Consider the following 27,032-nt stretch of genomic DNA (forward strand, 5'->3'; position numbering starts at 1 on the left):
CAGCGTTCCCCCTAAATGGAAAGCTTACACTTTGTGTGGACCTTGACAGCTGTCATTGTCCCTTTAGTGCCCTTTGAGCACTGATGTGTTTTGCTCAGACTCTTGCACAGATTCTGAATTGGATGTTTCAGACCCGCCCTACTGTCTTTGGTTTACCCATGGTGAAAGGAAGGGGGAAACAGGAAGAAGGCACGGGTCCTCCAGAACAGGTGATCAGCAATGAAGTTTGACATTTATTTATGCACTGATTATTATTATTATTATTATTCTTTTGTTTTTAACCTAGTTGTGTTAGAGCTGTATTTATTAAAATGCATCGTGAGCTAACATGTGCTGTTTCTCTACAGGCCCCATTAATCTCAAGAGGGCCTGTTTCATAACCATGTGTGTTTAATGCATGTTAGCAGGTTACAGTATATCCGGGCCTTACGCTTATAGCAACAAAGACGACACCAAGGCCGATGGCGCCTTATAGGCGAACGGATTTCTTGAGTCCTTTTTGGCCTGGCTTGTCATAAACATAGAGCAGCAGATTTATTGAGACCTACAAGTTGCCACTAACCTTGGGGGTCCTTTGTTTAGGTTTGGGTTTGTGGGCGGGTGCCAGCACGCAGAGTTAACAAATGTGCAGTTAACGTCCCGCAGAGCCAAACATCACAAATGAGCAGCACGCAGAATCGGTGGCACGTTCCCAGAAGCATTTCTGTTTGTTACTAGATTCTGGACTTTCTAGAACTTTCTCTTATTTACGTGTCACAGATTGTACTCACTTCCTCAGAACTAAAAATCTGTTTTGCCCAACTTGAGTTCTCCTCGGGTCCTGCTACATATTTTGTGCAAGCGGGCCAGATTTTTTTTTTTTTTAATTTGTGGCCAGGTATAGTTGTCTTCCTGCTCCTCTGGGATTTAAGTTTGTTTAACATAATGCAACAACTCCCAACATAGAAAAATTCCATCTCATAGCAGAAACCTCTCTGGGGTAAACCACACTGAAATGGCTCTGAACTACAAAACAAGAGATTCATAAGAGCGTGATAGCTGGCATTTAATGCCTGACTAAAGAACCCAAGTCCTGATCAATGTCCTACACGTCAGATAATTTATTTCTAGAAGAATATTTCCTCGACTCCCTATTTTTTCCAGAGGATTCATTTTGAAGTATTGTGTTCAAGGCATTCCATGGGGATGGGCCTGGATATCCATCTGACTTAATTACGCAGTACTCTCCCTCCCCATCCTCCTCCATCTGCAGACTGTCTCCTGGTGGTTGTTCCAGCTCTTAAGTCTTTTATATTGCAGCACACATGTACGTATGCATTTTCAACAACTGTGGAACTCATTACCATCAGCTATGAGAGTTTTATCGTATTATAAGATGTTTTGAAAACAGGTCAAAGCTTGCCACTTTTCACAGGTATTTGATAGTGAAATCTGAGCTGCCCATTCGTTGCCTTGTTTAGAACAAATCTTGCTGCTTTGCTGTCTTCTGTGGGTAAATATTTGTTCAAGATGGATCACAGGTTAAACAGAGAAAAATACAATGCTCATTGAATAAGATGGAATATAAGAATTTTGAATAAAAATAAATACATTTGCTCCAACCAGAGCTATATCAGGGCGAAACTTCTTGTTCAGCTACTCAAATGTTTTCTCTCCTGTAGTATATTCAGCCCAACATGTAAATGTTAACTTCAGCTAAGCGTATTCCAACTGGGAGAGAGTGGGTGGCCTAGTTGCCATCTTAATGGACTGGGAGCTACTGATGATTGTTGGGACACTGGCAGGGGTGCCAAGGGTATTAGGCACCTTAAGCAAACCTTCAATCCTCTACCTGCCTCCTTACACATCTGGCACAGTATCTGACTTTAGGCGTGCTCTACATCAAGACCATAGTTAGCTGGATAAGTTGGCCAGATAACTTAACTCGGATATTCAGTGGTGCAGTCATGCCACTAAATATACCCGGCTACCTTAATGTTATTTATTTAGCCATTTTATATACAGTTGTTCCAAGTGAAGATCACAACGGTTTACATCATGACATAAATATTATAGGTAACAAAATGTTCCCACAATGCCTCTGTTATCTGGCTGTTTGACCACCACAGAGTTATCTGGCAAAACAGCTAGCTGGATAAGACAGTAGGGATTTTAAATCCTGCCATTTGTCCAGCTAATTCAGAATTTAGGTGCATGAAAGGCATTGAATATCTGTCTCAGAATGGGAGTAGTCCCAATGAAAATATGGTTCATAATATTCAGAATAAAAAGAAAAACAAATTATAGGACATTCAGATAGTGCCTGTCTATATAATATAGTAAAAACAAAAAACAAGTAACATTTTAAATCTCTTCCTATGTCTAGGATTGCCGCCTGACCCAAATCAACCATGCAAGGCTGATCCATTCCTGGTTTTACCCCATTAAATCTGCTGAACTTTTTTTGTTTGTGGTGGTGGTGGTAAGAGGAGGTCAGGGGAACAGGGGGAATAAACTGCTGCAGGACGTTGCTGAATGCATCCACTTGAACATACCTGAATACAACTTGTGCGCTGGAGGTGTCTGTGACTGCGTTCTGCTAGCCTTCTGGCTGGCATGCGGTTCTAGCTTTTGGCGACAGCCACTTGCCTCCTGTATTCCAGGTTGCCATACCAGGCAGCCGCATTGGGGGGGGAGGAGGGGGCCTATACCCCACCTCACCGCCAGGGAACATCTTAAACACAGCATCGGCTCAGCAAGCACCTCCGAGCTGCCATCTGCTCGACAAAACGAAAGCGTTCCAGGCTGTTCTAAAAAAAAAAAAAAAAAAAAAAAAAAAAGAAATTGCACTGTATTATGAATAATTTTGAGCAAAATTAGCACAAAGCCAATGAGTCAGCCTTCTTAATTATCCTCCTGCCAAAATCCTTCTCAACATGCGTTCTTAAAACCGAAAAGAACCCCGCCTCCCCCCCCCCCCCCCCCCCAGGGCTTCTGATTGACATCAGCATCTTAATTTAGAAAGTGCATGGGAATTGAAGTTTTAAACAGCGGAAAATCAGTGGCCAAGGCTCTCTGAAAAGCCCCGTTGTGCCCCGTTGGCTTGTGCGCCCATGCGGGTAAATCCGGAGCAGTCCTAGCCACCGATCCTCTGTCGCTTTGATTTCCCTCCGCTGAGCTCCCACCTGCTTTTCTAGGTTCCCAGCGTTTTGGGGAGGCTTCGTCCTCCACTCCCCCCAAGGCGCGAGAGGCTTTTCTTTAAAAAGCAATTCACGGAGATGGAGGAGATGAGAGCAGACGATGACGGTGAGCTCCGTCCAGTCTGCCCACCGTTTTTTTGGTTTTTTTTTTTTGCCCTTCCTGGGGCAGATGCCACTCAGTCCCAGACTTTACCCTTTTACCTCCCCCGCTAGTCCTCTGCGCCCATTCCATGCTTTCTTGAATTCCGTTACGCTTCGTATTTTGGCTGTGCCACGCACCCCCCTCTTCTCCTGTTTGCCCTCATTCTGATGACTCCTTGTTCTAGAACGTCCTTCGCGCTGAAAAATGCTTTCCTCTTGTGCATCATTTATTCCTCTGCATGTTTAAATCTTTCATATCTTGTCTCTTGCTTCTCTCTTAGAAAAAGCATATTTAGGTCCTTAAGCCTCCACTTATAGGCCTAATATTTTTTAGCTATAATGGGAAATATGCATATTCAAATAAGAAACATATACATAGAAACACAGAAGTGACGGCAGAAGAAGACCAACGGCCCATCCAGTCTGCCCAGCAAGCTACGCAGTTTATCCATTTTTTTCCCCCCCTTTTTCTCCCTCCCACCCGTCTCTATTGGCTTCCAGCACCCTCCGGCCCCAATTCCCTTCCACCCCTCCACCAATGCAGAGAGCAGCAGGTTTATGAGTAAGGTTTATGTTGTCCTTGTCACAGAGTATGAACCCTTGACAGCCTAGCAGGCAAAGCCTCTAGGCCCAGACTGACAGCAGGCAGACTCGCTCTGACTGGGACAAGATCTTAAGGCTTTACCTGTACCAGCCTCTTCCCCCACAGGTTGAGCTCTTGAGTTCTGAGGCCAGCAGGATTTAGGCAAGAGACCAGAGAAGAACAAAGTAGTCAGGGCCAAGGGCCAGGCAGAGATCAGGTGGCATCAGCGTCTAGGCCATGGTCATGGCAGACAGACATCAGGCTGCACCAATATTCAGGCAATGGTCGGGAAGAAAAGAGTAATCCAGAGGGCAGATAGGAACAGGAGTGGAGCATTGGCAGGATGGGCTGGAACAAAGCAGAGGCCAGAGAAGCAGGAAGAAGACAGCAAGCATCAGACAGTACAAGCACATCAGGGGACCTGTTGCTGAGGTGCTGGGTTGTGGAAAAGAGCTTCCTTATATACCAGAGCTGGGATGACAATCAATCAGCACCCACGAGAAATGTTGACTTTCTGGTCTATAAAAGGAGTACAGAAGTGCAGGTGGTTTAAACCAGGCCCTAGGATGTTGCAGGAAGCTACACCAGGAGTATCTGGAGGTAAGGGGCGTAACAGAAGAACATGCCATACTGGGTCAGACTAAGGGACCATCAAGCCCAGCTTCTTGTTTCCAACAGTGGCCAATCCAGGCCATAAAACCTGGCAGGTACCCAAAACTAAGTCTATTCCATGTTACCATTGCTAGTAATAGCAGTGGCTATTTTCTAAGTCAACTTAATTAATGGCAGGTAATGGACTTCTCCTCCAAGAACTTATCCAATCCGTTTTTAAACACAGCTATATTAACTGCACTAACCACATCCTCTGGCAACAAATTTGAGTTTAATTGTGCGTTGAGTGAAAAAGAACTTTCTCCGATTAGTTTTAAATATGCCACACGCTAACTTCATGGAATGCCCTCTAGTCTTTCTATTATCCGAAAGAGTAAATAACCGATTCACATCTACCTGTTCTAGACCTCTCATGATTTTAAACACCTCTATCATATCCCCCCTCAGCCGTCTCTTCTCCAAGCTGAAAAGTCCTAACCTATTTAGTCTTTCCTCATAGGGGAGCTCTTCCATTCCCCTTATCATTTTGGTTGCTCTTCTTTGTTACAGTCCTGTAAAGTAATTAACATTCATTTCTGGTGCACTTCTTATTAAAAAAAAAAAAAATTTCCATTGATTTACTGATTGTCATGTGTTGCCTAATTTTAGTTTAAGGAGGTCCCAAAGCTGCCCCTTATTAGAGTACTGTTAAGTGTCTCAACAGACCCTGCATGAAATGTGTGATGACAGCGGTAGAAGGTGTTTGACATTCCCCCGAGTGGAAGGTGTCATGAGTTTATCAAAACTCTTATGGCCTTGTGGTTCAGGGTCTTCCTCAAGGCTCTCTTTCCAAGAGAGAGGGTCTTTAGGCCTCTTCCTCCAAGGGGAGAGGTTGTGCTTGGGGGGAATACGTTTCTCAACAGATAGGTGCTGGAGGGAATGTCCTATCTTGGGAAGATGTCTGGGGCCCCAAGACCAGAGTGCCCAGGCCTTCAGAATTGTCCAAGAGGCATTCCTGAGATAACTGTGAAAATTAAGGTGTCTGAGAAGAGGGGATTTAGTGCTCTTATTATTACAACTACTATTAGAACTCTACGTTTCTATAGTGCTACTCGACATATGTAGTGCTGTACAAACCTATAAGAGACAGTCCCTGCTTAGTAGAACTTACTTATCAACTGATCAAGACAAAATACAGGGCAAAAGATACTTTGGGAATTTAATTTATTAAAACAATGGTAAAAAAAAAGTTAAATAAGTCTGTGAGCTGGACAATCGAGGTTAAGATTTATAAGCAGCCTCAAAAAGATGAGTTCTTAGGTGAGATTTAAATAAAGAAAGAGAGGGAGCATGATGCACCAGCTCAGGAAGTCTATTCCAAGCACACGGTGCAGCCAGGTGGAAGGCGCGGAGTTGGGAATTGGCAGCAGAGGAGAAGGGTACAGATAGGAACGATTTATCCGACGAGTGGAGTGCATGAGGAGGGGTGTAGAGAGAGAGAGAGAGAGAGAAGCAAGGAGAGGTAGTGAGGAGCCGCAGAGTGAAGCCTCTTGTGGGTGAGTAAAAGGTTTGAACTCTATGTGGAAAAAGATAGGGAGCCAGCATAGTGCTGACATCTTTGGCAAAAGATAACGAATTTAAACTACATGCTCCTTATTTATTTATTTATTTATTTATTTATTTTCTATACCGACGCTCATGTCCTGTCATTTCACATCAGTTTACATCAAACACAGGAGAAATACATCGAACAGGGAGTAAAAACCTGGTCGGTAACAGAGTAATAACATTTTGCAAAACCATTTAGAGAATAAAACGTTGTAACTTATAACTTATATCTTCACTGTCTTAAATATCCAGGGCTGAGTAATCACAGGGGGGTGAGGAGACCTTGTGGTGGGAAGGGTGAAGGCGGGGTATCCTGGACGGGGAGGATAGCACGAGGGTTGACGGGAGGGGTAAAAGGAGAATTGACAGGGGGGAAAACCAGGGGTAATGGAGGGGGAGGGGGGTGCGGGAAGATAGGACGGCTGGGAATTAAGGCTGTGCAGTAATGCAGGTCAGAGAGGGTTCTACAGTCTACGGTTCTATAGTCATTTTAAGGAAACGCTTGCTTAAAAAGCTAAGTCTTAAGTTTTTTCTTGAAAGTCCATGGGCATTGTTCTTGGCGAAGTTCTGGGGGTAATGCATTCCATTGTGAAGGACCCACTGTGGAGAAAGCACGTTTTCTTATATGCGCGTGGTGAGAGGACTTGGTGGGTGGAGCGTGAAGGGTATCTTTGCACGCTGCTCTGATCGGTCTGGTGGAGGTGTGTAGACGAAGGGGGATATCTAGTACCAGGGAGGACTGGTTATGGATGGACGGGTATAATGGTGAGGGCTTTGTGAAGGATTCTGAAATTAATGGGGAGCCAGTGCAGATTCTGTAGGATGGGAGTGATGTGATCTCCTCGGTTAGAGTTGGTCAGTATCCTTGCGGCGGCGTTCTGGAGCATCTGTAATGGTCTCGTGCTGGTAGCGGGGAGGCCTAGTAGGAGGGAGTTGCAGTAATCAATTTTTGAAAATAAGGTAGCTTGGAGAACCGTGCGGAAGTCGTGTAGGTGGAGGAGAGGTCTAAGCCTTTTCAGAACTTGTAATTTATAATTTCTTTAGTTGTGTTATTGATGAATTTTTTTAGATTTAGACGGTTGTCCAATATAATGCCCGGGTCTCTCACTTGGGCCGTGGAGATTGTAGCAGAGGAGGGGAGGTTAATAAGAGGGGTTGTTGTCGTCCAACGAGATGAGAAGGAGCTCGGTTTTGGCCTTGTTGAGGACTAGATTGAGGCTGGAGAGGAGGAGGTTGATGGAATGTAGGCAGCTGTTCCGGAAGGTGAGGGTTTTGGAAATGGATTCTGTGATCGGGATGAGAATTTGTACGTCATCGGCATAGATGAAATGGGTTAACTTTAAATTAGCGAGGAGTTGGCAGAGGGGTAGGAGATAAATGTTGAAGACAGTAGGGGAGAGGGATGATCCTTGAGGAACTCCAAGCGTAGAGCTGATGGGGTGAGATTCTTTGTTGCCTTTTCTAACCTTGTAATTTCTATTTCTTAGGAAGGACTTTGAACCAACTAAGGGCGGTTCCTGAAATGCCGATGTCCGAGAGGCGGTTGATGAGGATTGCGTGGTTCACAGTATCAAACACAGCGGAGATGTCGGCAAAGCAAGTAGAAAAGGTTCTCCTTTATTTAATCCCATGAGGATGCTGTCCGTGAGAGAGATTAGAAGGGATTCGGTGTTTAGTGCTTTGCGGAATCCAAACTGAGCTGGGAAGAGTATCTGGTGATCATATAGGTAGTCTGATAGTTGGGTGTTGACCGATTTCTCCATGAGTTTAGCGATAAACGGGAGGTTGGCAATGGGACGAAAGTTAGCAGGGTTAGTGGGGTCCAGATTTGGTTTCTTTAGTAGTGGTTTAAGAGAAGCAAGTTTCAGATTATCAGGAACTGATCCTTGGGATAGGGAGCAGTTTATAATTTCAGCCAGTGGTTTGGAGAAGGTTTTAGGAATTGTGAGCAGTAGCTTTGTGGGGATGGGGTCAGACGGGTGAGCAGAGGGTTTCATGCTCTTAAGGATGGATTCAATTTCAATGGATGAAGTGGGTTCAAATGACTCCAAGCTTGCTTTCCGGTTGCTGGATGAGGAGTATGGAGGAGGTGGAAGGATGTTGGAGGAGATAAGCGGGAATAGGAGGTTGGAGATTTTTTTCTGAAAGAACGCTGCCAGTTCAGTAGCTTTAGTTTGGGCTTGGTTGTCAGGGATAGAAGGTTGGGTGGAATTTGTGAGTTCGGCCACGTATGAGAATAAGGCTTTCGCGTCAAATTGGAAGTTGTGTATTTTGCGGGCGTAGAAATCTCTTTTTGTACGAAGAATGATTGCCCTGTATTTGTGCATGGAAGCTTTGTATGCTGTTAGAGTCGCTTGGGAGGGCTCCCTTCGCCATTTGAATTCTTTGCGTCTTAGCTCTTGTTTCAAGTTCTTCAGTTCAGGCATGAACCAAGGTTTCCTTATTCTAAGAGAAGTTTCTCCAGAGGTCAGGGAAAAGTTTGTCCTTTGTGGGAATCGGAGGGAAGATCCCAGGAGTTACTGTCAGAAAAGGAGTCAGCCAGAAGCTCATCTGCTTTGGGATACTGGAAGAGAGGGAGAGCTGTATCCGGAGAAGCAAAATGCTTAGGGAGGCTGAGCCTGACCCAGAGTTCCTTCCTGCCCAGATGTGCAACCTTTCTACTGCCTGCGAGTGTGATCTCACTTTTGGACTTTAGTTTCGGTACTGACTGTGCATCCAGCTGTGATGCACAGCTTCTATGATGCTTGTTTCCTGCAATCATACAACCAGTAAAGGATTTAGTTTTTTTGAACAATGGCTAGAGCATGGAGTGTGCTTTTGTTCCTTAGGCTGGTTGCAGAGGCACTCCGGGTGAGAAAACAAATCCTCAAGGGCCCCCAAAAGGCTGACTTTCCTCCCTGTGCGGGAAGAAGCTGAGAGCTGGTCCCCGTCCCCCCCCGTTAGTCCCTGCATGCTGGCAGAAGTTGGTGGCAGGGGCTAAATTACAGCAAAATCCATCTTGCTGTACATATTCTGTAAAATATATGGTGACAGAAAACCCAGTGATCCATTTTCAATCAAGAAGGCTGTGCTGCAGCCTTTTTTGTGAAATGAGTCGGTACCGTTCCCACTGTCGAGGTATCAATGTGACTAAATCAAAGCCACCGATGTACTTGGGCTGTGGCAGCCTCAGCAGAGATGCAAGGACTCGAAGCAATGTGAAAAAAACAAAACAAAACCATAAGCGACTCTTCTCCCTCACCAGAGGTGCGCCCATTTTAAAATGGGGTTGAGGGTACATTTTGCATGCGCCGTTACTACCTATCCTGCACGTGCTCTTTTCCAGGAAACGGATACACATTTTTTCATCGAATGGGTCAACTTTTTAAAGTGGATAACTTGGGAAAATTAGCTGGTTAAAATGCTGCTTTCAAAAACCATCCCTGCCCTACAGAGCAGCTAAATTTACACGCCTAAATTCACAAAAGTCCCTAAGCTCTGGGGATCTTCCCAGAGTGGGATTGCAACTGAGTTTAGCCACTCGATCCCAGGTGCACAAACAGCAGGCCTAGAGCCCTTTACGAAAAGGTTTGGATAAGTTCCTGGAGGAGAAGTCCATAAATCTGCTATTAATCAAGAGGGAGTTGCCACTGCTTGTTGCTGGCATTATTAGCTTGGGATCTGTTTAATGTTTGGGTGCCTGCCAGGTACTTGTGACTTGGATCGGCCACTGTTGGAAACAGGATGCTGGGCTTAATGGACCCTTGGTCTGACCCAGCATGGCATGTTCTTATGTTCTTATTTAAATGGACACATTTTGATCAGCTGGATTTAGGAGAATTTTCAACTGCAAAAACCAACTGGTTAGGTTCGGCTGAACATTTGATTCCCTAACAGTAATGGACTAAAATCAGCCAGTTAGCTTTTCCGCTCCCAGCCGCTCTTTGGAGATTCGCTCCCCTAAAATCCAACATGATGCCAGGCAAGGCACTGATTCTTGGACAGAGTTTCCGAAATGGCTCGTCCTTCCCGCTATGGACTGCATTTGAATGGTTTGGGATTCGAGGGATTGAGCGATTTCAGCCCAAAACACGATGAGCAGAAACAGAATCTGTATTCAAGCCCTAGGAGAGCTACACCTGCAAAATTATTATTGATGCTTCTGCGCAGTATAATCTGTGGGCTGCGTTGCTTTCTAAATTGCAAATGGAGATTGCCAGGGTGAAATCAAATCCTTACACTGATGCGTTCATCTACCAAAGGGAATCATTTGCTAAATAGTATTATGATGATATAGTGCACTAGCGCCCCCCCCCTCCTCCCACCCCCCACCTCGTGTAATATCCTGAACTCTGTACCAAATCAAAATGCAGGTTTTTTCCCAACCAGATTTTACCTTTTGCATCCCCCAGGCAAAAAAAAGTCACTTGCAGTATCATTATGTTCAATGGTGTGGCAAAACGTCTGAGTGAAATGGTTCCTTCTATAAATATCGCAGACAAAAACCTAATTACATTCCGCTTCTACTCGACAATTTTCTAAGTGGGACAGCACAAGTTCAGATCATTAAATATCAATTATGCTACACTTGCCAAGAAATGAATACAGCAAAATCTATTTTTCTTTTAGTGGAGCCCTGCCTTCAGTTATTTATTTATTTATTTATTTATTTTTTGGATGCGAGAATTGTTTTCCCCAACCAAATCCAGATCAGAAACGCAAGAAAACAAAAAAACAGTTTTCCAAGACACTGTTTGAGGTTGAAGGGAAGATAGGGGAATTTTTCAGGGGTTTCTGTCAGTCTGAGGACGCTGAGGGCACTTCTGGATGGTAGCAGGGTTGTTCTATTTTGATGATTGTTGAATGGTTGGGGGTATGGGCTCATGATATTTACCACAGGTTTGCGGCTATGTTGGAAAGGTTGCTGGAGATGCAAAGGAGGTCATTTTGTATCCTTGGCGAAACGTCTGCACGGTGCGTTCTGCGTATTTGCCGCAGCCAGGAATTTTCCATGTTCCAGGCTGGTGGTTGTGCACGAAGCGTTTCGCAAACCGCGCAGCCCATGTGAGCCCTGCTCTCCACCACCAATAAGATCAGCTCTGGTGGCTCAGTGACCCTATCCATCCTGAGTAGTTTGGGGAGGCCAAAATGTGGCATAGCGATGGGGCTTTCAGAAGCTCTGCCCTTTAAGGCACTTAAAAAAAAATGATTTCCCAAATATTTAGCCCTTCCTGGTGCCTTCAATAGCTGGGGGAGGGGGGAGGGGGGAGGGGGTGTGTGTTCCTGGGGCGGGAGCATTACCCACTTGCTCCTGCCCCTCCGGCAGCCATTCTAAAAAATGGTGACAGCTTGAGCAGCTCACCACATTCATTCCCTTGCTCCAGGAAGACTCTCTCAGCTACTGGGGACACTTATAGGAGTGGGAGTCAAGAAGGGTACATGTGGATGCAGGATCTGAATTTTTTTTTAAAGGGCCACAAGGCGGCAAGGCTTCTAAATGCCCCATCGCTACAGGCCTTTTTGCCCTCCCTGAATGGATTGGGGCGGGAAGACCCACCAGGAAGAGTCCTTTTTTTTTTTTTCTTTTGGAGATCCTCGTGCAAGCTCTGCGGTCCCTGTAAGACCACGTGCCACCTCACCCCGTCCCGCACCTGCCTCCCGGCCACGAAAATAAAGTAAAGCAAAACACTATGGTGCCGGCTCATTTCTGAAAGTTCCTCACAGTTTAGTTGTTCTGTGGATCGATGTATCTGCTACATTCAGTCATTTGCTTAGTTTTATTATTTTAAATCAGTTTTGATGTGCGGTTAAACAGGGTTTTTTTTTTTTTTAATGCTAATACAAACTTTTTTTTTTTTACAGATCATGACATCATCGCTTCATTTAATGAGGTCATGAAGAGTAAATGAACAGCTGGAGCTTCATAAATGATTTTTACAGTTCAATGGTAAAGAGTGCACAAAAAGGGGGCTCATCAGCTAATGAAAAAAGTGAACGAGACAGACTTCATTGAGTAGACGCACATTCAAGCAAAAAACCTAATGTCTGCTAAACGACTTTTAGGGAATAGAGCTAATTATCTTGGTTCAGTACACCTCTTTTGTATCCTACCATACTCTTTCAGTCATCTCCTTAAGCTTTCTTTGTTCTGCTGATACTTGGTGTGCATTAAAATGATTCTCTTATTTGCATGTTTGTTTATACCTTTTCTATTAATTACCTACATTTTGATGGACATAACAAATCACACATCAAATTAGGGAAAGTACTATGAGCTAGATTAAATACCGTCTCCGTCAGAGAACATTTCTGAAGCAGTGTGTGTGTGTGTGGGGGTGCGCTAAGAGACAAAAGCAGAACCTTTCGATCGAACCCTGTGTAACCCCATCCCGGGAGGCAGCCTGCACTCCGATGGAGCCATGAAAATATTTCTTTGTTCTTCTGGGCAGGAACCTCTAGCTAGCCATCTCATAGTCTTCCCCCCCCCACCCCGGGCCGGGAGTCCTTTTATTATCGGGGGGGGGGGGGGGGGGAGGAATACATCTCTTCCAGGGTCCGGAGTGCACATTCCTCTTTACCCCCGGGAAGTGATGTCTCTATTTCCCCATGTGTGTGCAGCGTTGCCCCAAAAATTCACACTGGAGTCACCGGATTAGTGTCCAGATAAGAAAGTCTTTACTGATGAGCAATCAAACTGTAAAATGACAGTGTTAACCAAAACCTCTGCACCACAAATATCCTTTCCTTTCTTACAATCTTTTCCTTCTATCTGTGCACGTTCTCCTGTCACTAATATATCTTAAAAAAAGGTCTTGTAATCCTCTTTCACTGTGCCTTGGTTCTCCTGACTTCCTTATCAACTTGTCTTAACTTCTCTAGATATTGTTGCCCGTTTTCTGTTGCTGCGATTGCTTGTTTTCAATTTAATAAATCATAGTATAAAGACTAATAATTATCAATAATAAATAATATTATTTGGATCTATTACCAGCCTTTTTGAATAAGAAATTCACCCAAGGCAGGGTACAATTATTAGAATGATAGCATGCAATCAGAGATCAGTAGCAGCTTAATAATAATAGTAAGTACTAAACAAGAAAGGAATCAATAATAATGCTGTGAGGGAGTGTTTAGGAAAAGGACCGGGCACAGCTATCCCGCCCGGTCCTCCTTAAGATAGAGACCTTCAGGGAATCCTGGGTAAAGGGTGGGGCCCTTCCCCAGAGCATAAGAGCGGAGGCCCTAGAAGGGTTGCACCCTGGGGAGCTGATGGAGTCTCAGCATGGGCATAGACAACATACATCCCAAGGTTGGGTCAAGATTTTCTCTTGCATAAAGACTTCACTGCTTGAGAGAATGGGTTTTGCCTGAGACTAAGGTAAGCTGCTATCGGATTTTACTTTCTGTTTGCACTGCCGTTTTGAAATACCTGAAGTAAAAGGGAAATACAAGATATTTGACCTTTGGCCCTCGAAGACGATGGAAAGGACAGGATCTAAATACTCTTATTCTATTGTGTCTCTATTATTTGCTCTTCAGCGAATCCTAGAGCAGCTCACCTTAGTCTTACGCATTTTGTTTAATCTCACTGTAAATAAAGAGCACTGAAGCACAGCCCAGGTCTATTTTTGGTTTCCTCTGGCTCTATCCAAGCCTCTTGCTGCTCAAGCTACCACAAATGCCTAAACTTTGAGCCCCTTTGAGGCTCTGCGTTGGCCAGGATATTTTGTGCCCTCAAAACTTGGCGCCCTACACAGTTGCCTCTGTTGCCTATGCCTAAACCCAGCTCTGATTTTGAGGAACTCAGAATGGTGCCAAGCAGTATATTTATAGTCAAATTAATTCAATGTATGTGCTGGGGGCAGGTTTCAGATGCATTCTGGGGTTTAGAAAGTTAAGGGTTTGGTATTAAAGGCCTGGTGTTAGGATTCACGCCCCGCGGGTAGCCCCACAAGCTGTGGCACTCACCCCCGACGCGGCTACTAGTTCCACCCCAGAACACCCCTTCCCCACCCCCCCACACATGTTTATGGGTATGAAACCAAATACACTTGTACCTTTGATGTTTATAAAATAGCGATTATGCGAGTACAAGTTACTTAGAGTGTGAGCCCTCTGAGGATAGAGAAGTACCTACAGTACCTAAATGTAATCTGCTTAAAAGTGCGAAAAGCGGAATATAAAAATCTAAATAAAATATGCTAAGTTTTACAAACAATTCTGAAAATTCATCCTGTAGTTTAGAACAAAAGCTTCTTAATTGTTGTCTTACTGTTAGTTATTTTACTGAGGTGCTGTAAGTCTTAAAGGCCTACAATAAATAGTCACACAAGTAGGAAAAAATAAAGGCATACAAGAGCAAATAATGGAGATACAATACAATAAGAGTATTTGGACCTCTCCTTTCCATAGTCGTCGAGGGCTGAAGGTCAAATATCTTGTATTTCCTGCCAATAGAAACTTAAGGGGTGCATTTTCAAAGAGTTACATGCAAACAAATTAGCATATACTGGACCGACTGATGATTTGGTAAACTGGTCATTTCAATTAAGTGCACACATTTTAAAATATGTTGACTTGCATGCATAAATTGGGTTTTATGCAAGTAACACAAGAAATACTCGCTTTCAATGCGTTGAATGCATTTCGTGCATAAGCGTACATACGCACATGCATGTTGCGGGGTAGAGATACACGTATTTTATAATATTGTAGATCTATGTGCGACCATATCCACATGCATATACTGCCATGCAGAGTTTGAAAGTTACCGTCTCTTTCTGAATAACTATAAGCATTAATGCTACAAATTACAAATGCAGGCTTGGCTGTGTCAGACCATGCACTGAACACCAACCACTGCTGATGTGTTGGCATTAAAACTTTCCATGTAGTTACAAATGACTTTTTAATCCGAGAAAGTACAATCTGCAGATTAGAGCCATCCCAAGGGACCAATCAAAGACGTATTCACTATTACTCTAACCTTCTGTGTTCAGGGCAAACAGACTGGGTACAGACATCAGATTGGAAATTAATGGGCATAATTAACATTTTGTGATTCTAATGACGTCTAATCAATATCTGATGCAAATAACATTGCTGCACAGAACAAAGGTTATTAGTTGTGGGTGAGTGGAAAAACTACTTCAATGGAATTAAAAACATTTCATTGGGTCAGAACTTTAAGTGACCATATCTTCAGTAAGATAACATGTATAGCTACTATATGGGGCCTATTTACTAAAGATTTCATCCCATTTTGTGTCCATGGGAAAAATGCTTAGAAAATAGGGTCCAATAGAAAAGTAACCTGGGACTGAGAGCCTTGAGCATAAGAAAGGAAAGCAAGATTTAACAATTTTTTTTTTTTTTTTGTAGTTCAGTATTCTTAGCTGATGCTTTATCAGCAGTGACCGCACATAGGAATCCGTTCTTTGTGAAAATAAATGTTTAAACATCTCTAAACTGCAAAAACACTTTTGAAAAATCCTATGGACTTACAGGGTTATGTTAAAAGGAAATTTAAATATAACACTTTCGTAGCAATTTTCAAAAGCCCATTTACCTGCATTAAGTGCATTTAATGTGGTAAAACCTTTGACCATTCAACAGCATATATTGTAGCAATTTTCAAAGACTTTTGAAATTTGCTATGATGGTATATTTTATTACGTTTTCCTTTGAAAATAACCCTGTATATTGTTCTTTTTTTTTTTACGATTACCTGTGAGTGACTGCTTTGTGCCCTTCCAGTCATAACCGCTCAGATTTCTAGCTGGAATCTGTTTTTAAACTTGTTTTGTTAACGCTTCACTGAAAATGGATTGTTCAACTTGGATTTTATTCTTCCAACGTAGGATCTCATCAAACGCCGACCATTTCATTACCTCATGATTCCATGAAGAAGAAGAAAAAAAACCAAACCCAAAACCCCACACAGTTTGAACTTCACAATCCATTTTCACTGCACAATAACAGAAGAGGTAGAAAAACAATAGCTGGAAAATTAAGCAGCTAAAAGAAGAGAAATAAATCAGATACAGGTAACCTGAAGGCTTGGCCTCATTCCTGTTGTGGCTTTAATAAGGAATGGACCCCAAGTTTACCACTAAGTTGAGTGGATCCCTAGAGACTTGAGAGGTGCGGCAGGGAGCCGACTATAGTCTAGATATGGCCAGATCTTTTAAAATACCTCTTCTCAGCTCCTGCTGCTTTTGGAGACGGGATAATAAGCTACAATGGACCTTTGGGTCTAACCCAGTTTAGCAATTCCTTTTGCAAAGAAAATTAATTTTGTGCACAGTTATTAATAACATTATTAATCATGCTAGGACATTTCAAACGTTCAGTAAAACTGTTTTCAAAGTATTTATAAACTGTGATTGGCATGAGGATGGTTTTAAACAAATCAATTATTCCTTTTTTTTTTTTTTAGGGGCAGGGCAGCAATTAGCCATGAAAGCATAAGCATCCTGTCAGTTTCTAAAATGGAAATGACAACAGCTTGGTATTGTTCATGTGATCCACAGCAGCTGAAATTTGTATTTAATGGTTTTAGATTTTAGTGGAAGTATATCCTGGGTCAACACTGGGTTACGAGTGGACAACCTTTCATACAGAATCATTTGTAAATGGGATTTAACACTCAAGAGGCTCTGATGGTCTATTAATTCTGCTTCTGGCTTTCTTCCAAAATGACTGCTCTTCCCTTCTAATTCATGGCTAATTTCTATCAGAGGCACCCAGAGACCATTTTCTTTTTCAGATAGGAAGCATCCGCCTAGCATAAATGGATTCATGTGAGGGGCTTTAGCAAGCAGACATTCACAGGCTCGTCTCTGGGGCCTAGCAAAGACCTAACGGGTACCGGTTTGACATAGGCAGCAAATGAAATACGACCTCGTGTAAACAGGCCTGAGCTTCTGGGCCTCTGTGTAATCCACTAAGCTAAGGACCCTTCCAATCCCCTTTTAATTACTGAAGTGATTCGACCTGACAGATTACATTTTCATGGATCCAAAAACAAAACAAAAAAAACAAACAACAAAAAAAAATGCAAAAGATAAAATGTACATACATTTCATCATATCATGAACCACTGTTGCACCGAGCTCTCTGTGTACGTTGCCAAGCTGTGCCTCAAGCAGCCTGAAGCAATGGAGAGGCAAGATGGAAAGTTGAATGGTGCCGACTAGTTGATCGCAATTCCCTTTCCTTTACTGAGTGCTCATTCATACCAGAGATCTTTGGGGATGGGCATTAATGGGGACGAATGAACTCTTGGGCTTGATCTGCTGTGACCCCCCAGAACATCTTAAACTACACAATACACCGTTTTGTAAATGATTGCATTATTAAATGGCTTTTACGAGAAGCAAGCGGTGCCAGTCCTGGTATTAAACCTACTGTATGTCTCGGCAGAACCAGGACAGGCTCAACCAGTCCCTGCTGCGTTGCTTAGAACTTTATTTTTTGTAATTTGAAAAACAGAGCAAGCATAGACACAAGGATGAATATCAAAGCAGAAACAAAAAAAAGAGGAAATGGAATTAGCTGTGTGGTGCCGAGTGATCAGAAGATAGCCAGAATACAGACTTTAGGCTGGACTCTGGCAAAAAAAAAAAAGAAAAAAAATCTTTAAAAAATCTTTTTATTTGTAGAACTTAATAGCCAAAACTCTTTGCAAATCTATGCAGCTACACAAAATAACATGGCAATGTACCTTACAATTCAGGGAGCTTCTCTCTCTCTATCGAGGCTTCCTTCTTTCTCCAGGGGCCTCCCAAGCCTTCTGGGCCCTGCCTTCTTATCCCAGGCTAAAGGGATCTTCCCTGGCCCAGAATCCCTTGCTGTGTTTCTTAAGGAGGTCCTGGGCCAGACATCTGTGGCTGGACCTTTTTAAGGTGTTTTGAGGGAGTTTCCTATAGACTCCCTCACAAGCTGATTTTATAAGGCAGTTAAAAAAGCCATTTTATGAATTAAGGATGAGGGGAGTGCTAGCACCAAAATTCAGCTGTGTTCTAGTACTTCTAACTAATTCAAAGGGAGGGCCTTCTCCTTCAAGCCAACCTAGAGGACATGCCCTTTAACTGGGTGATACCATTCGAACAAACTATGCCATCTTTGAAGGTGGTTCTTTTCATGGACAGCTACTTCTGCAAGTGCTGACACAAAATGGATGCTCTCGGCAGCAGAAATAATCCATTCAATGTAGAACTTCTCGATATATGTAACTTGAAATCTCTGCGGTACCTTTTGTGGGTACCTTAAGTGGGTAAAGAGGGAATGATATTTTTACCCTTTCAAATAGTACTAGGACTAGGGGTTACTTCATGAAGCTACTAGATGGCACGTCCTCTTCATCCTGCCAAACCAGTGAACCGGTGGGATTCTCCCTTCTACCAGCAGATGGGGACAGAGTATGAAAGCTTCCTTTCTGATGTCATCACCATATAGGTGGCCCAGAGAGTCTGGCCACATCAAGAAGTCCACAAATGTCCTGGAGTTAAGAGCGATCAGGCTGGCTCTAGGCCACTTTCAGTAACAGCCTCAGAAGAGGGTGGTGCAGATCCATTCGGACAATGCCACGGTGGTGGCTTATGTGAATAAACAAGGGGGCACAAAAAAGTGCAGCCCTGGCAATAGAGTCAGCCCTGATAATGGAAATGGCAGAGAGGCATTTTCTGGACATCTCTTCAGTTCACATAGCAGGAATGGACAATTTCTGGGCAGACTTCCCCAGCCAACGTTGCTAGACTCAGGAGAATGGAAGCTGGCAGAGGAAGAGTTCACGCTTATAGTGAGGTCATGGGGGGCACCCCAGTACGACCTGATGGCCACAAGAAGAAACACCAAGGCTAGACAGTTCAGCCAAAGGAAAGAATGGGGATCCAAGGGGATAGATGCGTTATACCAGTCCTGGCTAGTAGTTCAGATGTCGTACATATTCCCTCCTTGGCCAATGCTAAGCAAGGTGATCAGGAAAATCTTGCAATATCCAGGATAGGTTGTGTTTGTAGCACCAAACTGGTCAAGGTTACCCTGGTACACAGCCCTGGTAAGATTGAAGAGGGCAGAACCAATCAGATTCAGAGGAATAACAGCACTCCTCAGGCAGGGACCAGTGATGATGGAAAATTCAGAGAAATTCTTATGGTATGACTACTGAAAGGAGCAGAAGAGGGTACTTAAAGTCAGGTAATCTCAATGCTTATGAAGGCCAGAAAGAGTATTACCTCCTTCACATATAGCTGCATCTAGAGCATGTTTGAAGTTTGGTGCAAAGGTAGAAAGTTGTCTCTGAGGAAGAAGGAGATAACATCAATTCTACAGTTCTTACAGGAAGGTCTGGACAAGGGACTAGCAGTAAATACATTAAGGGTGCAAGTGGCGGCAAATGCATATTCAAAAGGACCATTTAGAGGGATCTTTATTGCCACCCACCCAAATATGGTGCACTTCCTAAGGGGAGCAAAGCAAGTGAGACCACCTCAAAAGATCATTGTATCACCATGGGACTTGAATCTTATATTAAAAGCGCAAGACAAGACACCATTCAAACCCATCAAGGGAGCTTCCATGAAAGACCTGACACTAAAGACAGAAATGCTAGTAGCAGTTTGCTCAGCAAGGAGGATCTCTGAGACACAAGCATTATCTTACAGGGATCCTTACCTGTCTTTTTGAAAAGAGAAGGTGATAATCAGACCAGTAGTAGCCTTCCTCCCAGAAGTCATATCTGAATTTCATTTCAAGCAAGCCCTTATATTGCCGAGATTCATTCCACAAGAGCGCAGGCAATGTGGGCAGAATACAGGGCAGTCACTCCCAGGGAGATATGGAGGGCAGCTATGTGGGCTTCCGTGCACACATTTATGAAACATTATAGGTTGCACCTCTATGAGAAGGAGATAAAATTTGCTATGGGGGTTCTAGAGACAGTTCTAGGGATACCACCCAGAATAAGAACAGCGTAGGTATATCCTACAGGTTCACTGGTCTGGCAGGATGAAGAGGAAGGTTCTATTAGATCTTACCTGCTAATTAGCTTTCCTCGAGTCTTGACAGACCAGTCTAGATCCTGCCCAAAGGTAAAATAAGTAAGGGCAGTCAGGTAACCAGACAGGCAAGTTAGTCAATCAAGCAAGGAAGCACTGTGTGATGTGAAGGGAGGTTGCTCTCCTACTTGTTTTTCTTTACTTTTTGCATAATATATATACATATTTCTCTTTTCTTCCCTTTAGTATTTTGTTTGTGGACTCTCTTACTACAGGAAGTAGGGAATGGCATTCCAAGGAATCATGGGGGTACACACCCTGGGGACAGATGAGACAGATAAAGGAGCAGGCCAAGTGACGAGCTGATCTCTCCTTAGATTACAGAAAAATAAAAGATAAAGGAAACTATTACAGGCCACATTTTGGCAAGAGACTATTGACTTCCCCTCTGCTGGGCCAGCTATATGGTGGTAATGCTTTCATAATCTGCCCCCATCCGCTGGTGGGAGGGAGAATCCCACAGGTTCACTGGTCTGCCAGGACTCGAGAAAAGATAGTTAGCAGGTAACATCTAATTGTACTATTCAAAACAAATTGGAGAAAGTATTTTTCGCTTCGTGCAAAATTAAACTATGCCAGAGAATATGGTGAAAGCAGTTAGCATATCTGGGTTCAAAAAAGGTTTGGATAGGTTCCTGGAGGAAAAGTCCATAAACCATCATTAAACATGTAGACTTGGGAAAGCCGCTGCTTTATACCATGAAATGAGCAAGAAGAATTGGATCTATTTTTCTGTCTTTTAGCTTTTGCCAGGTACTTGTGACCTGGACTGGCTACCGTTGGAGACAGGATGCTGGGCTTGATGGACCCTTGGTCTAACCCAGTATCACATTTCTTATGTTCTTATATTCACCTGGGCAGGCTCTAAACCTGATTTAAAATAAGAACATAAGAACATAAGAAAATGCCATACTGGGTCAGACCAAGGGTCCATCAAGCCCAGCATCCTGTTTCCAACAGTGGCCAATCCAGGCCATAAGAACCTGGCAAGTACCCAAAAACTAAGTCTATTCCATGTAACCATTGCTAATGGCAGTGGCTATTCTCTAAGTGAACTTAATAGCAGGTAATGGACTTCTCCTCCAAGAACTTATCCAATCCTTTTTTAAACACAGCTATACTAACTGCACGAACCACATTCTCTGGCAACAAATTCCAGAGTTTAATTGTGCGTTGAGTAAAAAAGAACTTTCTCCGATTAGTTTTAAATGTGCCCCATGCTAACTTCATGGAGTGCCCCCTAGTCTTTCTACTATCCGAAAGAGTAAATAACCAATTCACATCTACCCGTTCTAGACCTCTCATGATTTTAAACACCTCTATCATATCCCCCCCTCAGTCGTCTCTTCTCCAAGCTGAAAAGTCCTAACCTCTTCAGTCTTTCCTCATAGGGGAGTTGTTCCATTCCCTTTATCATTTTGGTAGCCCTTCTCTGTACCTTCTCCATCGCAATTATATCTTTTTTGAGATGCGGCGACCAGAATTGTACACAGTATTCAAGGTGCGGTCTCACCATGAAAGTGCTACCCGAAGTAGATGAAATGGTAGGAGAAAAGGGAATGCATGAGTTCAGCACAGACAAAGACTTATTTTCTTTTTCTTTTGCACTTTAGTGTCTGTATTGAAATAATAAACTCATTCAGCCTCATAATGAACCTGAGATAGGTGAAGGACTACCAACTGGCTCCATATTGCCAGGGACAGGTTCTATCCTACTGTACCCATGGACTCATTCCAGGTTCTCTAAGTAAACCATTTCTTCAGATCCACAAATCCACTGAGACAAATCAAGATTGACTTGGCCTGGCCCCAATGCCACAAAGTCAGTTGATAACTTTAGGCGCAGGCACAGATGTCCAGTATTCCTTTTGCAGTCCCTTGCAGTTCGTCATATCTACTGTATTTGAGGTGCAATAGATAGGTAGCTGCTTGACTAGGTAAGATAGTAAAGCATTGCCCTGCATCTGCTGAGAACTATGTCTAAAGTCATTTCAACATTTATTGCTGTAATTATCACAATGAGTTGAAGGGGTGAGGTTGGATATTTTTGCATTCTTCATTTATGTCAGTTCTTCACAATCAGTTGACTACCCTTGTCTTTCCATCTGTTCTTTCCAGTATGAAGTATACTTTGATTAAAATATATTTTGAATGCATTTTTTTCACAGACTGACCTAAAGGGCTTTTGAGATTGCCACTGTTAATCACAGAAGTAAAACAAAACAAAGACAAGCTATTGATGGGAAAAGTAGTAATAATAATAAAGAAAAAACCCTAAATTGATTATAGCTGGACATCTTTTGATCATGATCATTTGACATGATTAGGATATAAGAGACACACGGTGATGGTCTAGCGAAGTCTGGGGCGAGATATTCTGGGAACTCGTTAAAAAAAAAAAAAGTTTCACTTAGATACAATTTAGGCTTTAGGCAGGGATTAGCATTTTAACAGTGTCTGAAAGAAGCAAAGTGAAGGCGGTAAACAGCATACATTAGTAAAGTGGTTAGCTAGGGCGAATATTGGAGCTAGACGGTAGCATTGCTAACTTGCTGTTGAAACTAAGATGTTTATTGAACAAGAGCAATCAATATGGAGCTTGGCGTTGTTGTTCTGCAGTGAAGGAAGTTTTATTTCTCCTTGTTTCACAGTGCTAGCCTTGCTATTTTGCAAGAACAAGGGCCTTAATGTACATTCTTTCCCCAGTTGAATAGTATCCGTGTCCTCAAGGAGAAGTTCAGACTTCAGTTCTCCACCGTCAATAGTATACTGTAAAAGTACCAAGCTGTTATGCACAAATGAGTCAACAAGAAAAAAATAACTCACCAAAATGACAAAAACAGATGGGAAATATCTTTTCCTATAATCAGCTAAATGCATATGGAAGTACATGCAACGTTCTTCTACAGATTGCACAGAGTTGTGCTTTAGAGCCAGATATATTAACATCTCAGTTTCCAGATCTCCCACTAGGTCAGGTTGTGTTTCGTAGAACACTGGCCTTGATTTGCTAATATTACATCTTTTCGCCTATTCTGTTTCTCTCAGGGGAAAAAAAAATCAGGTCCTTTGTGGCCTTCATGCATTTAAACAAAAAAAAACAAAAAAAAAAAAAGACTTGCCCCATAACACTGTAAAATGTTTTTGAAAACATAATTTCTCCAATTTTTCTCTGTGCCTAACTTGCTAGAGCAGTGATTTTCAACTTTTTTCCCATCGCGACACAAGTGATGGACATCGCTCACATGTGTGACACACTGCTTATTACAATCCATGGAGGAAATAAAAAAAGGCCCTGAATTACTTTTATTGTTAAGAATGACATAAGGGAACGATAAGAGTACTCTGTCTGAACAAATAGTACAACCTCCCATACCAGAACAGCACCAACTTCCAGCACTCAAACAGTAACCACCTTACCTAAGAAAAGGCAACACTGAAAATATTACACCAGGCCTTAAAACTCCAATACTTCTATTAGGAAAACGGACCAAGCCAGGCGGCTATAGCGCCTTACACAGACTACATGCCAGCAGAATAACTCACCTCAGTCACATGTGCAGACCTACACCTAACAAAGAATAAAGAGACCATAAAGCATAACTAAAAACGTGCAGACAAAAACTGAACTGCAACAAGCCAGAGACTCTGTATACAGTGCAACAAAGGAAAAAGAGAAACACCAGTGCTCATAAAATAAAATCAAGAAATATAAAATCAATAGCAGTAAAACCATACTAATAAAATGAACAGATTTCAAAAACAGCTGATGAATGGAATATCCAATAACTAAAAACGTATATAAAAAATGTATAGACAGCAATAAAATACTTCAAAACAGCAGACACAAAGACCCAATAATTAAAAATATGCTCTGCTCTCCATACCTGGGAGCATTGAATTTGCAGGTGGCTTGAAATTCTTGTCAATTAGCAGGAGGAGAGGAGGGGTGGGGGTTGCTAACAACTTTCTCCTTTCTCTGTCGCACACGTCTCTCTCACTTACATAGGCTCTCAGTTACACACAGACACACACATGCTCGCTCGCTCTCTCTCTCTCAATCACACACATACACACATGCTCTCTCTCACTTACATATACAGATTCTCAATCACACACTGTGGTCACTGTCTCTCTCTCTCTCACACACACACACACACACACAGGGTCTCAAACATACTTGCTCGCTTGCTCACTCTCTCTCCCCCCTCCCCCCCACTGAAGAGCAACTAGCGGCAGCAGCAGCCTCCTTTTCCTACAACCCTCACTCCTGGAGAAAGGAGTCCCATTGGCTGCGGGGGCTGACGTTGCTCTGGGCTGTGCTGCTCTTCTCCTTTGGGCCAATGTTGCATCCACTTGTACCTTAGCATGGCCTCTCCTTCCTGCGTGTGCGGCCGCCAGTTTTTTTTATTCTGATTGCCGGCAGCGATCTTTTTCATATGTATATCGAGGAAGAAGATTCCAAGGCTCTCACCAGCCTCCTTCATAACACCATTGTCTCTCCTTTAAATCCCACTGTCTTTCAGAATAAAAAACCCGGGCTATACTGTCCTTCATAGAACATTTACAGTCACCCCTGAGGAAGGAAGGTATTCACCCTTCCGAAACACTGCAATGTCAGGTTAAAAAGTGACGATTATCCCCTGACATGTTTGGAAAATTCTTTGAAGCTATATCTCCTGGTGCACACATGGAAATTTCACACAGATAAGTGTTCACTATGTTGTGAAATGTATATTTATTGGTCACATTTCAAAGTGAATATACACCAAGAATGAACTGATGATTATAACTATTAGCATATGGGTGGTCAATTAATTAACAGTACTCCAGTCTCCGTAAGGGTACATAAAGGAAAGCTACATGTGCTGGTGCCTCTCTCTATGCAGTCCAGCATTCTTCTGGCTCTAGCTATCGCCTTGTCACATTGCTTCGCTGTCTTCAGATCGCTAGACACTATCACCCCAAGGTCCCGCTCTTGCTCTGTGCACAACATTTTTTCACCTTCCATTACATACAGCTCTTTTGCATTACTGCACCCCGGATGCATGACTCTGCACTTCTTGGCATTGAATTCCAGCTGCCATATCTTCGACCACTGTTCAAGCTTTCTTAAATCATGTTTCATTCTCTCTACTCTTTCCGGCGTGTCCACTCTGTTGCAGATCTTAGTATCATCCGCAAATAGACAAACTTTACCTTCTATCCCTTCCACAATGTCACTCACAAAGATATTGAACAGAACCGGTCCCAACACCGATCCTTATGGCACTCCGCTTAACAGTGTTCTCTCTTCAGAGTAGGTTCCATTTACCATTACACACTCTCTTCTATCCATCAACCGGTTTGTAATCCAGACCACCACATTGGCACTCACTCCCAAGCTTCTCATTTTATTCACAAGCCTATTATATGGAACCGTATCAAAAGCTTTGCTCAAATCCAAGTCGATCACATTGAGTGCTCTTCCTTGATCCAATTCTTTAGTCACTCAATCAAAAAAAAAAATCAATCAGATTTCTCTGACAGGACCCTCCCCTGGTGAAACCATGCTGCCTCAGGTCCAGCAGCCCTCCTGATTGTAGATAGCTCACTATCCTTTCCTTCAGCAGAGTCGCCATTAATTTTCCAACCATTGAGCTGAGGCTAACCGGCCTGCAGTTTCCAATCACCTCTCTGCTACCACTCTTGTGAAGCGGGACCACCACCGCTCTTCTCCAGTCACGCGGCACCACTCCCGTTTCCAGGGATCTATTGAACAGGTCATTCAGTGGACCCGCCAGCTTATCTCTGAGCTCCCTCAGTATCTTGGGATGAACCTCATCAGGCCCCATGGCCTTGTCCACTTTTCGTTTTCCTAGCTCTTCCCATACATTCTCTTCAGTAAACACTTTCATCTACCCTATCCCTATCAATGGTCTTGTCAACCAGCAACGGTCCTTCTCCAGGGTCTTTAATGAACACTGAACTGAAGTATTTGTTTATTACCGTATTTTTCGCTCCATAAGACGCACTTTTTTTCCCCCAAAAGTGGGGGGAAAATGTATGTGCGTCTTATGGAGCGAATATAAAAAAAAACAAACAAAAATCTAACAACCCCCCCCCCAACTCCCCCAAGACCTGCCGACTTAATTTACCGCAACCCCCCCCCCAAGACCTGCCGACTTAATTTACCGCAACCCCCCACCCTCCTGACTCCCCCCCAAGACCTGCCGACTTAATTTACCGCAACCCCCCACCCTCCTGACCCCCCCAAGACCTGCCAAACGTCCCTGGTGGTCCAGCGGGGGTCCAGGAGCGGTCCGGGAACGATCTCCAGGGCGTGGGCCGCCGGCTGCCAGTAATCAAAATGGCGCCGACGGCCCTTTGCCCTCACTATGTCACTGAGACCGACCAATCCAGCGGTCGGTCCCAGTGACATAGTGAGGGCAAAGGGCCGTCGGCACCATTTTGATTACTGGCAGCCGACGGCCCACGCCCTGGAGATCGTTCCCGGACCGCTCCTGGATCCCCGCTGGACCACCAGGGACGTTTGGCAGGTCTTGGGGGGGTCAGGAGGGTGGGGGGTTGCGGTCAATTAAGTCGGCAGGTCTTGGGGGGGGTTGCGGTAAATTAAGTCGGCATGTCTTGGGGGGTCAGGAGGATGGGGGGTTGCGGTAAATTAAGTCGGCAGGTCTTGGGGGGGGTCAGGAGGGTGGGGGGTTGCGGTAAATTAAGTCGGCAGGTCTTGGGGGGGGTCAGGAGGGTGGGGGTTGTGGTAAATTAAGTCGGCAGGTCTTGGGGGAGTCAGGAGGGTGGGGGGTTGCGGTAAATTAAGTCAGCAGGTCTTGGGGGAGTCAGGAGGGTGGGGGTTGTTAAAGGGTTGGGATGGGGGTTTTTTTTTGGGGGGGG

General features: G+C 43.6%; 1 long non-coding RNA gene across 2 annotated transcripts in view; it reads right to left on the reverse strand.

The window, feature by feature from the left end:
• Positions 1 to 2,540: 2,540 nt before the first annotated feature.
• The window catches only part of LOC115079556, a 291,802-nt gene continuing 267,310 nt past the window's right edge, over positions 2,541 to 27,032 (reverse strand). For both annotated transcript variants that reach the window (XR_003853321.1, XR_003853322.1), the window contains exon 4: positions 2,541 to 2,789. This is a non-coding gene — a long non-coding RNA (uncharacterized LOC115079556). The remainder of the gene's footprint in view (positions 2,790 to 27,032) is intronic.

The sequence above is a fragment of the Rhinatrema bivittatum genome, chromosome 17 (assembly GCF_901001135.1).
Source record: "Rhinatrema bivittatum chromosome 17, aRhiBiv1.1, whole genome shotgun sequence".
NCBI classification, from domain to species: domain Eukaryota; kingdom Metazoa; phylum Chordata; class Amphibia; order Gymnophiona; family Rhinatrematidae; genus Rhinatrema; species Rhinatrema bivittatum.